Source organism: Prunus avium, chromosome 6, assembly GCF_965620075.1.
Source record: "Prunus avium chromosome 6, drPruAviu1.hap1.1, whole genome shotgun sequence".
Taxonomy (NCBI): Eukaryota; Viridiplantae; Streptophyta; class Magnoliopsida; order Rosales; family Rosaceae; genus Prunus; species Prunus avium.
Genome location: NC_142289.1, coordinates 36,863,248 through 36,879,007, shown reverse-complemented (window position 1 = coordinate 36,879,007; position 15,760 = coordinate 36,863,248). Strand labels below are relative to the sequence as shown.

Sequence of the window (15,760 nt, the reverse complement as noted above, 5' to 3'; positions counted from 1 at the left end):
TTTCTGGAGAAGCACTTGGATTTCTCTTGAAAATTTCAACATCTTTATTATAAAAGCACTTTTGCTAAAAGCGCTTATGAGCATAAGCAGTCCCTAACGAGCCCTTAGCATTTGAGGATGATTCTTAAGGACAAGTTTGGCTCTGCAACAAATAAAAGAAAAAGTTCTAGGAGGTCTTGACATTGGTTGAAACTAGAGATGAAATGAATCTCATGCATGACATGAACCTTCAAGGAGATATAACATACTCACGTGCTTACATCATTTATGGAATTTTCTTACATTGTATTAAATTTGGTGGTTGAATTTGAATACGTACATGTAAGGCATGCAGCCAAAAGCATGTCTGTAGAAAATTTCAAACCACTAATTTCAAGCATGTCTGTAGAAAATTTCAAACCACTAAGTACTAATCAAGCATGTCTGACTATAACGCACATACTATTTTTACTTTTATTTGTCAAGTGTTTTGGCCTTCAATAAGCCGCAGGTGCTGGCCTTCAATAATAAAATTGTATAGGCTGAATAATGTTATGTTGTTGTATTGACGCCTAACCCTAGGATTACAGGCAAACAAAATTCACAATTTAGTGGGATAGGAATCCTAAACTAGGAAGTAAATAAAAGGGCAAGCAATAATAACGAGATATTGTCATGCTAGGAAAATTATCTTTCGAGACTAACTTGTTTGTCTGAAAATACCTGTAGGATGACTCAAAGCCCTAATACGTCCAAAAGCTGTGCAATCAAAAAAGAAAGAACTTTTGTGTCTTTTAATCAAGACAAGTTTTCTCTCCAAGGAGAGAAACCTCATAGACCAAAACTTCTATTCAATTTAGACTTCCAAACCTGATCCACCCAGGTCTCTACATGAGACGCCAACACAGCAGCTAACTAAAAGCTGTCCAACTTTCAATATAAGTTCTGACCCAATAAGGATATAAGTTCTAATTCAACATGGACTCTTAGTGAAGACACCAATCAAGTAATCTTTAATAGAAAAACAATATCTATTAAAACAAATGAATTAGACCAATCAAGTAGGAAATAATATCAAGAGATAAAATCTAATCATATTAAAAATAGGATTAACATAAAAATACTTGAGTGAAACTAATTCCAACTAGGAATTCTATAATGAATGCATGATTATGTCATGATTTACATGTTGTCAAGTTTCTCATATGGTCAGGTCAGGTCTCGGAAGTATGGGGTTGAGAGAGTTGAGCCAAAACGTCCAGTAACAATTCCTAACAAACTAATTTTCAACCTATGCTAGAGTCTAGGAAATGACAATCCAATTTTCATACTAACAATGTCATCTCTCTAATAAAGGTGGAGTCTGCCAATATTAATGAGTCTCGCCTCTATTAGAGAAGAGATGATACACAAGTTGGTCTCTAAAAATAGTCTCCTTATCATTTTTCATTATATATTTACAATATATTTAACATTCAATAAGCGGCAGGGCCTCTTAATCGAAATTTTTTTTAATAAAAAAAGAGGCAAAAAAGTAATTTAACTCTTATATTTTATTAAACAGGTTTTGACCTATAACTAACAAAAGTATAAGCCCATTTGACCAAATCAAAAACTAAAGATTCTCGACTTAAGACTTTACTTTTCTTATATTCAAATTTTTTTTTTTTTTATGCGATTATATTCAATTAATTGCTTGTATTAATTTGAACAATTATTAAAGGGACTTCAAAATCATTTAGTCATAATGATATTAATATTATTGTGACAAACCGGTACTTTATCTCATCTGTTTGATGGGATGGAAGAGATGACAATTTTCCCCGCGGGTGAGGGTCTTTGCGGGGATTCGACCCTAATGGGTCGGGTATGAAGGATAAAAAACGGGTATGGGGATGGGTATGGGGAATTTTTTGGGTATGGTGTTTGGGGAGGGGCGGGGATGGTATTTTAATCCCCGACCCGAACCCTCCCCGTTTAGAATATATATATATGAAACTAAAGTGATTGTGCCGACAAAATTTTATATTTTCTATCATTATATTATATATTTATATAATTTATATGAATCTTAAGTCACACTACTTATATATTTCGTTAAGTTCTAATCAATATGTAAACATTCTTATATTGTCTTATACGTATATATTATATATATTCATTGTATTGCCCTAATTTTATTTTTTTTCTTTCAACAAAGTAGTTTTATATTGATTTTTTCTTCCGTAATGGGGCGGGTCGGGGAACCCATTCCCCAACGAAAGTGGGGATGGGGAATCCCCGATATGAATATTGCAGGTATGAATGCGGGAATGGGGAAAAAAAGCTTAACGGGGATGGGGATGGGAATGGCATACCCACCCCCGATTCGACCCATTGCCATCCGATGAATTCCTATTCAGGCTTCTTCTTGGTAAAACCCTAAATCCTTTTCCAATTCAAAATGGGATTTCTTTCTCTCTCCTACATGACATAGGAAAGTTGTATTATATAACAGTGTTGGGCTCGGTCCGGGTTGGTTTGATTTTGGGCCTAACTTGGACACCTAATCATAGGTCTCGGTGTGGCTATTAGGGAAACCGGAACCAAACCATAGCCAGTATAAACCGTTTACTCCGATTAACCTAACTTATTGGTTTGGTTTGATTCAATTTGGATTTTTGGGCTTTCTTAGAAATTGGCCCAAATTTCACACAAAATACATTTATGAGCCCAATTCACAGCATATATATAAACCCGTACATGAATTCAAAGCATATAAAGCTGTACATATTCAAAGCATTTTTTAGCCCAAAATCATATGTTAAAAACTTTACAGCATTATCATCATCATATATTCAATATCCATCATCACACATTAATCCTCAAATATCATAAATAACAAACATCACACATGAATTTAACACATTACAATCCATCATCACACAAATGACAAACATCAAACATCAATTTAACACATTACAATCCATCATCACACAAATGACAAACATCAAACATCAATTTAACAAATTCAACACAACATGAAGGAGAGATATTAGTATATTACAAGTTTCAACAACAATCAAAGCAACAACATCAGAAATCACAAAGCATCAAAACAACAAAAATTAAAAAGCTTCTTGCAGCAACAGCTACCTTTTTGTTTCTTCAATCAATCCGTGGGAATGAGAGTGTCACTAGGAGGTTGTCCTTTTAATTGAAATGATTCAACTTCTGCAAGAACATAAAACATAAAGAGTAATGCTATTTAGACACACAACATTGACCACCTTAGCTGACCACCTTATGTGGCAACTGATACGTTATGCCATGTCAATTAATGAAGAGTAATGTTATTTAGACACACAACATTGATCACCTTAGCTGACCACCTTATGTGGCAACTGATGTGTCATGCCATGTCAATTAATAAATGTTGCCATAAGGCCACTTACTGGGAACGCTAGGGTTTTTTAATTTTTTTTTAATTGACAAGGCGACATTAATTAATTGACTTGGCATGAAACATCAAATGCTGCATAAGGTGGTCAGCTAAAGTGGTCAATGTTGTGTGTCTAAATAGCATTACTCATCTGTGGTGTGGTGGTAGCTCACCTCATTCCTTAACCATGAGGTTGGGGGTTCGATCCCCGCCCATGGGAATGGAGCGCATTTCGTGGCCAGCCGTTTACCTCCATTGGGAGAGCTCCCGCTGCGAATATGGGATTGCTTAGAATCTGGCTGCTCCTCTCACAGGTTAAAACCAAGCTAAAAGGTCATCAAAAAAGCATAACAGGCCTTGCCTTTTCTCATTTTCTTAATGTGCTTGTATCGTCGGGCTCTGATTCCCAGGTATGAATGTGCAAGTCTATATCTGTGCATGTCACTGTGCCTTTAAGGCTATAAGCAATGAACTAGCGACTAACAGAACTAACTTATAACAAGTAGCCAAGCCAAAACGGATCAATGTAGTATTCAGATAGTTTATATTTCAACTTCATAGGAAAGGAAACTGATTCCCTGGTTGCTTGCCTTAGGCCTTTACAAAAAACTGTTGGTTTTAGACTCTCTTGCTTTTAACCAATATAGTCTTTCTGTTTCTGTCCCTGAACTTCATGCAAGAGAAGCTTCAATAGTTTGACTAGGTGTTGGTACTAATCACACATTTATAAATTGCCTATGTGATTGTAGAAATGTGATGGTGGAGACGAGGATGATGGTGGTAAGACTGCTACTATATAGGTGATTAGCCCAAGCAAAATGAGCACAAAAGGCTGGTGGTGGTGGTGAGCAAGTTAAAGTTCTGAAGATATTTTTTCTATGTTTTTTTTTAATGTTTCTGTTATGTTGATGTTTCCAGGTCTGAACTTGAGTCACACAACAAGGCCAAGCATAGTGATGAGGGTGATACCTTAATTTTATGAAGGTTTCGGTGGTGATCGGTTGTGGTTTTATATGTTTAAACTTCAGCTTTTCTATTTCTTTAACTTTGATTAATAATTTACTTTAAGAACACTACTTTTAACTGTTTCTTTATTGTCAGCCACTTTGATTTACCACTTTCCATTCCAAAATGAATCTCGCGCACTAATTGGGTCAAATTACTCTTGGTTTACATTGAACTTGTATACTTAATGCCGGAATACTTGCTCCATTGGTCGTGAGCCTTGATTTGCTATGGCTACTGTTTTAATGAAAAATTGACCTACAATAACCCTCATAGCTAGTCATAGTCCAATTTCCTGTAAGCTTCTACAATCTGCATGTAGTGTACAGAAAGTGCTTGCTCTATGAAACCTTCTTAGTTTTATAAGCCGCATCTTTGGAATTTCCTTCTTGATTTGATATAAAACTGTGACATTGACCTCCATCTTCACTTTTATGCCGAGGCTGCAAACTGTGTGCGCTGCGCTACTACAGAAATGGTTACAAGCCATGATTCTGCCAATGTCTTTAACTTAACATTCAGGGCCAAACACATATACAATAATTTATGTGCGTATATTTTTAAAATCATTAGAAAACGTTATATAAGCTACTCATACGTAGAAAAGAAAATAATATTATACAGCTGAATTGAAAAAAAATTCAAACCTCTATACATAATCAGGAGGTTTGGACCTCATCGTGATCAAGGCTTTAGCCTTTCGAAAGTGAGAACCTATCATCCCAGGTGAAACATTAAGTCATGTAGATTTGTCCTACAGAACTTTATAATCTTGGTCGCTTATGTATGTTCTTATAGAAGCCTCTGCTTTTCATCTGCTACAAGTATATACACATGCAATGAGAATGAGAGAGAGAGAGAGAGAGAGAGAGAATTAATATATATATATATATATATGTTGACAGATTTTCTTCTCATTAGTCATTGACTCATTGCTGAGAGAATTATCTCAGATGAAAATGGAAGTATATTAAGCTCCATTATACTTACAGAGTTAAGGTTGAAATTAGAGCTCTATGTATGCAAAACATTACACTGGTACAGGATCTTGTTCGAGGATTTCCTTCCCTGTAATTCCATCTTTGAAAGTTTTAAAGTAAACATTGTAGTCCTTCTCAGGGGGTGGATTTTGAGGGTCCACTGTAAATGGCTCACTAAATGGCACAACACTTTTAATGTCAAGGTAAACTAAGTTTAATTTTTCAAAAAATTTATTCTCCCTCAGATTTTCCCCCTCAACCTGATTTGATGTCTTCAATATAGTCACTAAAACCCTAGCTTGATGTATTTGTAGAGATGCCAAACCCGCCAGGAAAAAAGAAATCCAAAAAATACAAACGCCTTTCAAGATTACGAAACATCGGCCGCCTAGGCCGGCTAGGCGGCTCCCTTTTTTTAATTTCTATAAATAGAATAGCCGCGCGGCTATACTCTTTAAATAATATATTTAAAGGTATAGCCGCGCGGCTGTACCTCTTAAATAATATATTTAAACAGTATACACCCAGAATGCATCTAACATAGTCTTTGAATATGGGCTATGTTTCTTCAACCACCACAACTACAACCAAACACACAGAATACAGATTGCTTTCGAAAATAAAAAACAAATAAAATTTGAAAGCATAAGCAAAAGCATGCCATGTCCTAAAATCCTATGTGCTGTATCAAATACAAAATACTTCTCTACATGTCTTTAACAGATGAATGCATCCCTCCTTCAAGAACTATGCCACTGAAATAAACTCATGAACATGGACAATCTCATTGTTTCAATCAGGTAGGTCCTAAAATGAAGGAGCTAAAAGAAAGCTAATCCACAATGTTTGACAGCAGTAGTGGGAAATCACTTCAAAAGCCTCAAGACATGGATTCATACCATTAGCATTTTACCGGCTCTTAATTCATTGATATAGAGAACTGGAAAATAATCACTTAAAAATTGATACGTAAGTACTTACAAATGCAGTTGCCTTCCCCTTGCTGTTTCGATAGCCTCTGGATCTGCAAAATGTAATCAAACCAGAGAACACTACCCAAAGTTTATTCCAAAGAAAGCTTAATCATTTTCACAAGGAAACTCACACTAAATAGTAAACAAGACTGCATCCCTTGGAGCATGAAGAGCTACATGAAGCACTGATCTATTTTCTGTGATGTTTATCAAATCTCATCTCTATATAAGAAATCGGAGGGTATCGGTTATTAGTGGCAATCTACAAGCAGGAGGAACCCTATGAGGGTTCATGAAATGCATATTTACTTGAGTTAAACATTACAGTCAATTTGATGAAAATTAAATTGTTTAATGTCTCAAAGGAGAATACATCTTCAAGCATCTACCTTTGCCTGCCGCTGCAGATGCATAACTTACGCTGATGTCCCTCATAGTTTTGCACTGACTCAACTGCTCATATCGGAGAAAATTGATCTTTATGGTCGTTGAACAGTTCTTCAACATCTGAATTCATTGAAATATGATTGAAAGGGATGAAAAAGTGATGAAAACCAATATTCTAGATGCAGTTAACTGAAGAGCTTGAGTCAAACTCATGAGCAATGAAAAAGAACCATTTTGCACTCTAGGCAAACTAAGTTTAATTCTTCAAAAAATGACCTTCACATTTTTCCTCTCAACCTGATTTGATGTCTCCAATATGTCAATATGAAATAGAAATAACAAAGATATCTTTAGAACCTTCAGCCACATCAACTCAATAAATAGCAGCACCGTCAAAATTGAAAAGAAAAAAGCACATAAATTCATAATTACCAACGGATAATGAAAAATTGTTAATTAAATTTAGTGATAATCTGAATGTTTAATCAACTAAAGGCAAGAGAACAAAGGAAATTTCCATACTGTAAGATTAGCGCTGACCGCTACCATTCCAAATGCTTTGCAACTGCATCAGGCCTGAAATTGTTACGCTCAATCATGAGAAAGAGAGAGGGGCAGGCAGATATTCAAAATTTACATTTTATCTGACAAAATCAATGATTAACTACAAAGACATAATAAACCTTCACTCCATCATACCATCTTGACGACTAAATTATTCAATTATAAAATTACTAAGCTATTCCAAATATGATTCATTCCCGCCCACTCCCAAGCTCATACACGTTTGTTTAAATTAACCCAAAGATTATTAAGCAAAAATCCTGAACTGAAACAATGTGTTCATATACTTGAAGAAGTGCTAGCAGTGCACTAACCCAAGAGAAGATGAAATCCATTCCCTAAGGGTTCAAACGTTCAACGTAGTTTCAGCTGTTGTAAAGGTCTTCGAAACTACCACAACTGCAAATATCAGAAATGGAATACTGCCACTCTTTATGGGCCATGTTAGTGGATTTGTACAGAATGCATCTAATCTCTTAACCCAACTTCCAAGACTACAACCAAATATTTACATAGAGAATCCATCTAACATAGTCTCTAAATATGGGCTATGTTTCTTCAACCACCACAAATACAATCAAACACACAGAATACAGATTGCTTTCAAAAATTAAAAAACAAAGAATATTTGAAAGCATAAGCAAAAGCATGCCAAGTCCTAAAATCGTATGTGCCGTATCAAATACAAAATGCTTCTCTACATGTCTTTAACAGATGAATGCATCCCTCCTTCAAGAACTATGCCACTGAAATAAACTCTTGAACACAGACAATCTCATTGTTCCAATCAGGTAGGTCCTAAAATGAAGGAGCTAAAAGAAAGCTAATCCGCAATGTTTGACAGCAGTAGTGGGAAATCACTTCAAAAGCCTCAAGACATGGATTCATACCATTAGCATCTTACTGCCTTCCCCTCGCTGTTTCGATAGCCTCTGGATCTGCAAAATGTAATCAAACCAGTGAACACTACCCAAATTTTATTCCAAAGAAAGCTTAATCATTTTCACAAGGAAACTCACACTAAATAGTAAACAAGACTGCAAAATAGAGTTATAAATTGACAAAATGGAAAGAATCATCTAAACCTTTTTGAAGAGGACCTAAGAAGCTGCCACCGATACCAACAGCAATATTATCTTGCATCTCTCTGGGAGTTTTTTATTTACTCTTTTTGCCCATCTTATGGATCCAAAACCTGCATTTCACCCAGATTGCATTACTGAGAATTGAAAAAATGTATTTGCAAAGATGCCAGATGTGCCAGGGAAAAAGAAATCTGGAAAAAAAAAACGCCATTTAAGTTTTCGAAAAATCGGCGGTTCTTTTTCTTTCCTTTTTTTATACTTAATAATAAGTAGTATAGCCGCGTGGCTATATTATACTTAAGTTTCAATTTGCAATTCTGTCTGAAGGTACTCTATGTTTCAGAAAAAGGAAAATAAATAATTCAATATGAGATCTCTCAATTCTGAAATTGATTTATAGTTTCTCTCTGCCTATGCACTGGGAGCATATAAGCATGGGAATATCTAATATTTAAGTTTCAGATTTCGCCTTTAAAATGTTTTGGTAGCGTCTCGTTATATCAAGGCTGGTCTACACAAATGGAGGTGATGCCATTTTGGTGTTAGCATCAAATGGCATTCATTTTCTCTGGAAATGGCCACAGGACCTTAATTCTAGTGGAGTGGTAAAGAATGACATGCTTTATAATTCCTTCCTATTAGATTTCTCCTCTCTTTCCTTTCGAATTGAAACCGAAGCGGCAGTTGGTCATTTGATTTTGATGATATTGATTGAACGTAGGCAACTCCCAAGGTTCACCCTAATTTATGGAAACCAAGGAGTGGCTTAGAGCTTATGAACAATGACCTTCCCAGCACCAACCCTGAAGACTCTATGTCCTGCTTTGATTTGTCCAAGAATGATTCATATCTCATATCAGCACCAGGAGGGATGATCTCCATTTTTGACATGACAACATTTAAGGTAAACCCAACACAAATAGTATTCTTGAAATTTTCTATTCCCAACCAAAACTTCCCAAATCTTGTTTGTCAATATGCTTAGGTTCTGTTTGCAAATTTCTCATGATCTAACTCATTGTACTCATAAAAATCTGTTGCGTAACAACGCAGACAATGAAGAAAGTCAAGCCACCGCCACCTGCGGCAACATGTCTTGCTTTTCACTCCCGAGATGACGGTATAGTTGCTATTGGCATGGACAATTCCACCATTGTAATATACAATCTCCACTCAGACGAGGTAGTTTGTTTGTTCTTGTAAAAAAAACAAATCATGCTCAATGTTGTGATGAAGCAAACCCGAAAAGTTTGTCATTGCGTTGATTTATATATTTTGCAGTTTGCAAGGAAGCTTGAGGGTCACTCCAAAAGAGTCACTAGCCTTGCCTTCTCGAACACTCTGAATGTACTAGTTTCTTCTAGTGCTGATGCATATTGGAAACTACAATATTATTACTTTCAGACATGGCTTCTACTCTAATGTGACTTTTGTTATTTAATGACGTCGTTTTGGCCCTGCAGATTTTTGTGTGGGAAAAACAGAGAAACAAATTGTTGCAGATTCCAGATGGGAAGGAGTTGAGATCATTATCAGATACTTACATCCAAATTCACCAGAATGAGCTGCACCTCCTTGCCATAAACAAGACTCACCTTGCAGTATAAGTGAAAGAACTAGCATGTGTTTAGGGGAAGGGGAGGCTACCCCATCCCAAGTTCAGGGCATACCAAGGCCTCTTTGAGGAACTATTTGGCTTTTTAATTCTTCACTTCGGGATTAAAAACAAAAGGCACCCAAAAAGGGATCAGGCCACTCAATGATTCACCATGATTTTAGCCCGCATATTTTACAATTGATTTCAAGAAAGATAAGGTTCTTTTTGAAAATTCTGCAAGCTAAGTATTCTTCAAGTGGTCACACTATCTCCAGGAGGTTTTCCCTTAGGAATGACCGTCCGGTAGTTGCGACAACACAAATGTAAAACAGAGATGAGAGGCCTGCCACCTTTTTGGCTTTGACCTGCAATCATCTCCTGATTCGCTTTTATATGTGTTGTTGCATAAGGAACCTGTTCTGTCAAACTTTTCACATGGGCACTCTACCATCCTCGCCAAAACAAAACTGAGCATGGCATATCATTGTGCTGTGGTGTTTTTGTATGCCTTGCAAATTCTCCTTTGCATAGAGAAAACGAACCATCAACGTAACCAACAGAGGGGATAAAAGATCAAGAGTCCTGAAAATTCCAAGAAACGGATCTCCTTGTAGAAAGGTCCTACTGCTGAAGCTGCAAAATGCATACATCATGTGATTAACTTGCATATCAGAAGTAAATGAAATCAGCAAAAGACAATGTCCATGGATGCATCTAACAAAACATTACCTTATTTGTTTTGGTTGTCAAATGGCTGCAGCATTCTTAAGTTATTACATACATTTGGCTCTTTACAGATCAGGTCAGTATTAAAATTCCATTACTGATTTCGGTTCATCATCATATCACATTAGTCCCACCAGTTTTAACTCAAAGTTTTATTCTCAAGTCTCCATTAAGGTTGCACCAAATTTCAGTTTGTATATTTGTTTATCCAAAAGGATCCCAAAAATCTGCTTCAAATATTTGTTCTGTAGACAAGTTCATATAATTCCAAATGTATATACTTGTATAAAATACCTATGTAATTTGAATATGAACTGTACCCCATACGACTAATTGAATTGAAAAGCCAATCAAAGGATTTAGCAGAAATAACCAGATTCAAAATTAAATCTTTCTAAACCTCAAACAGTATTTCTTTGGTCTATAGGATTAACTTCTCGTAACCAGCATTAGTAAAGCAGGGCAATTTCTAGTCTTATCAAACTCATGAGATCAGAAGTCACATAAACTGACTACCAACACCTCAACTACAAATATTTCTTATAAACTCTAACTCTGAGCCTGCATTCTATACAAATAACTAACACTGCATTCTATAATGCATTAAGTCACCAAACATACATGCCAGCTGAAAAACAGGAGGAAAAGTTAGATTTCTCCTCTCTTTCCTTTTGAATATTTTGTTTAACAAACCAAATTAAACAAATGGGAAGCAAACAAATTGTATGATGGATGGATTAATTTCCTAGCTTTTTCCCTCTTACTCTTAACTTTCCAAGCTCTACAAGCATAGTTAAAATGGCCTCACGCATTTCTGAGGGATCATCATCGCTAGGATTCTTTTGCCTTGTGGAATAAACCATCCAGGCATGGTCAAGCTTCCTGTCCGGTGCGACCACAACCAAACCTGGAACTTGAGCGTCACGGCATGTCACCAATCCGTCACTCTTCTCCCTGTACCTGAGTTGTAGATGAAGTGCAGTCACAGCCATTGCAGCAGATAAAGGAATCACTACAGGTAGCTGGCGTCCTGCTTGAACAATTTTATCCGACTCTTCTTGAGTTCCAAAATTTGGTAGGGGCAGCCAGGGAAGTTCGTCATGTGCTATATGTGTCATTGTGGCAAACATATCAGGGGCTATGCGTGCCTCAGAGTGGAAGGAAACCAGAGGAATTTGCTCATATGGCAGCTTGTGCTTCATGATGAACTCCTTTCGCTTCTCATAAGTAAGATCCTCCAGTGCCCGAATGTCACCCTACAATGCAAATATGAATTGAGATGTTTCCAAACACAACTTATAATTCTCCACTTGTTTAGTACATACACAAAGAACTTTCAACAAGCTCAGGCATTGGTGCTAGTACCTTAATTAGCTTGCATATCAAAAGTTCCATGATCTTGCGGGTTTCTTTGTCTGCAATCTGGCCTTCGCGAAGAATATCAGAAGCCAAGGGAGTGCCACCATAGGGGCTCTGTGCCAGTGGTAAGCCAGCAACTTTGTCTTTCAAATCACACCAGTAGATTGACAATGCAGCTGCAGCATCAACGCCACCCTTGCTGTGCCCCAGCATCATCACACGCTTACCGGATCCCCATTAAAGCTCCTCGATGTATTGCTTGAGTTCCGATGCATTTTGCTCAACAGATGCCTTCATCCAAGAAAACATATGAAAAGGGAAGACAAATTTCACAAAACTCAGTCAGCAATGATCACAGAGTAATGACTCATTACCTCACTGTGAATTTTTGCAATATGGCAAGCTAGACCCATCTTCGAAAAGAATTTCTTTGTTCCAACAAAGTATAAAGGGCCGTGATTGCTAAAGAGGCCTGGAAAATCAAAGTTCCCATAACTATAGGTGCCACAACGCTAAATGTGGATTAAACAGGGGAGAAGAACAAAGTCCAAAGGGAAAAATAAATTTTCTTTACCCGGAATAAGCAGATAGACAAATGAGCTAGGCAATGTGTGCTCCCCATTCCTGAAGTATATAGCATGACATACAAGCAATAGGAATATACAAGAATAGACTAAACAGATATGATAACAAAATTAAACACAGTTCCTTAACAGGTCCAACCATCTAGTGCAGTGGAGCTATTATATTAGCTTGGTACCTTATTCCTGCAAGCAATTCCAAGAATCTTGCTGTACCATCCTCCACACCAGGCATGCCAGGAGTGCGCGGCAACCATCCAATATTGTCGGATGAACCTTGCAATGTTTTCTGTACTCGAGATGCCAGGCTGACAAATGCAAAAATGAAGCTCAACTATGAGCACCTAAAAGAATGAAACAATGACTTTTAAATAAAAGCAATGAATTATTTGCACTGAGTAAAACAGAATCCAATCTGAACTAAAACTAAAAGAAACTATTCATAGACTCTATGGAATACGAGTCCATCAGTTTGCATAATTGAAATATACTTCTTTTACCTACAAATTTGAAGATGAGCACATCTAACGTACATGACAGAACTTCTCCAACAAGAAATTGCCAATCTCCAAGCAAATTGTAAACCGTGTAATGGTAGTGTCAACCTACATCAAGATGAAGCAACATCACCAATCGAACGATGGAGATGACTAGATTGAGATTTGAGAAATGCAAAACAGTTATAGTAAGTCATACTTCTGATAAACACTTGTAACTAGAAGGGGAAGGAGGTGAAAAAGATTAAATATTACAATTAATCATTCAGTTCACTTAAAAGTAGATGGGCTCATGATGTTTTCTCATGAAAACTAGATTAATTGCCTAACCTCAGTTTTTTAATGCATACTCAAGTCTTCAAAGATTGATATTGAAGAAAGCTAATAGCACAAAACGGTATTTCCCTTTAAAAATGAAGGGGACATCTGTATAATTGAAGTTGGTTTCTACAATTTCAGATCTTGTATCTTCCGTAGGCTCTGAGGCTCTTCTTTCACAGGTTTCAGGGTTACAAGGTTTTGAAGATGATGAACAACCTTCAGAAAATGATTTACAAATGCCGTGTCTCAATGATCTTATATGCTGTCCAGCAGAAATGACCAGCAAATCATCTGAGTATCTATCAGCATCTCTGACCGCAAGATCCTCTGCAATAACATCATTTCCATATCCATCCATAACATTATAAGAAGATGCATGAGTGTGCATACATGTAAGCATCGTAGAAAGAACTCACCAATAAATTGAATTAATCGACGACTTATTTAACTAGCCAGTGTCAATAGACGGGTGAAAATGTCATCCATTGATGAGTAGAATCCCAGACTATCAAAAAGAAGACTTGTGTTCCACACAGTATCATCTGATACAAGGACCTATATTAGATCTTTAAGCACAAGGTCTAAATCAAACTGACAAAACTAAAGATGCCAAATTGAAACTTCAAACCCCCATAACCTTATTCCTTATGTGGGATAACATAAAAAAGAAATATAAAAAAATCGATAAGCTAATTATAATTTCTTTGCTAATCTTGATCAAGAATAAGAAGGTTACAATAGAGAAGAGATACAACAAACATACAGAAAAAGTAGAGATAATTTGCAATAATGCACAATCGTAAAGTTGAAAAGTACTCACTGCGAGAGGCATTTTGGATATTTCATTTTCAATATAGACATCACCCATTAATTCTTCGAATCCTGAATTATGCAACAAAACTATTAAGGTGATACAACAAGACAACTTAAAAGGACGAAACTTTGACACAATCAGTATATAACAATAAGAACCCAGATGAGTAAATCAATCATATGAGGAGAAAAACACAACAAATCAACCCCATTCTTTCAACATACTGAACTTAAGTAACTCATCATCAAAACAAAATGTAATAAAGATATCATATAGCAACTTACAGTCAAAGAAGGACAATCTGCAGAACCCAGAAACAGCCTGTGGCTCAGCAGAAGCAAAGCCAATTTAATTTATAGACGGAAGAAGAGAAGGAACAAAAATCTGCAGACCCCATTTCCAAGGAAGTTTAAACTTGCTAAACATGAGCTGCCATAATTATGAATCCCATCAATAAACATAGAAGAAAATGAAGTGAAAGAATAGACTAAAAGAAAGTGGCTGCAGAAATGTGTCTGCAATGACACAATATTGATGGGGTCAAAAGGTGGTGCATCTGATACAGTTCTTGCTCGAAATATCGGCTTCAACAAAGAAAATGGCACACGTACCTGGAAAAATGCGACAGACCCACCCTGGCACCCAGACCCGCCTAGCGCCGCCTAGCTCCACCTAGCGCCGCCTAGACCTACCTAGACCCGCCTAGCGCCGCCCAGACCCGCCTAGACCCGCCTAGCGCCGCCCAGACCCGCCTAGACCCGCCTAGCGCCGCCTAGACCCGCCTAGCACTGCCCAGACCCTCCTAGCGCAGCCCTGACCCTCCCAGCGCCGCCCTGACCTTCCCAGGCCGCCTAGGCCGATTTTTCAAACCTCTACCGATGACTATTTGTCTGCACAGGTATATCCTGGCGAAATTTGCAGGATTAGATCGATCCCGACAAACATTCGTTGGCAAAAGTGAATTTCGTCGGGAGAGGTCTAATTCAGCAAATTTTTGCCGAGATATACCTGTGCCGACGAACTTTCGTCGGGAGAGGTTTTCTCGCTTTTTTTTTTAAAGAAAAAAATTAAAAATTTGAATTTTTAACATATAAAATTAGTTCTATACTTTTTTTTTTTGCCAACGTCATTAATTTAATATATGTAATTAAGTAATATCTTAGCTTTTTTTAATTACTTTAATTAATAATTATATTTTAAGTATTATTTCTTTGGTAAATATTTAAATATTTTACTCATTTCATAAATTACTTAATAAATAGTAATTAATTATTTAAAATTATTTTGTGGACTTTTTTTTTTAAAAAAAAAATTATATAAAATTAGTTTGTGGATGTTATGGCCATTCTGCATCGGATTGCTACAATCGTCTCAACTTGTCGTATGTAGGTCGGGTGCCTACTCAACGCCTTACTGACATGACTGCTCAACAATCCTCGTCTCTTCGTCCTCCTAATTGGGTTGTGGATA

The 15,760-nt window shown here is 36.8% G+C and overlaps 1 pseudogene across 1 annotated transcript; it reads right to left on the bottom strand.

Moving 5' to 3' along the window:
- Positions 1 to 11,241: 11,241 nt before the first annotated feature.
- On the bottom strand, positions 11,242 to 15,336 carry LOC110754804 (uncharacterized; annotated as a pseudogene). The gene is made up of 11 exons (XR_015836766.1): positions 14,902 to 15,336; positions 14,575 to 14,719; positions 14,293 to 14,358; positions 13,893 to 14,018; positions 13,561 to 13,803; positions 13,159 to 13,264; positions 12,838 to 12,966; positions 12,652 to 12,701; positions 12,452 to 12,549; positions 12,084 to 12,368; positions 11,242 to 11,974 (listed from the first exon to the last, which is right to left on the bottom strand). The product of XR_015836766.1 is annotated as an uncharacterized LOC110754804 (transcript).
- Between the last annotated feature and the right edge of the window lie 424 nt (positions 15,337 to 15,760).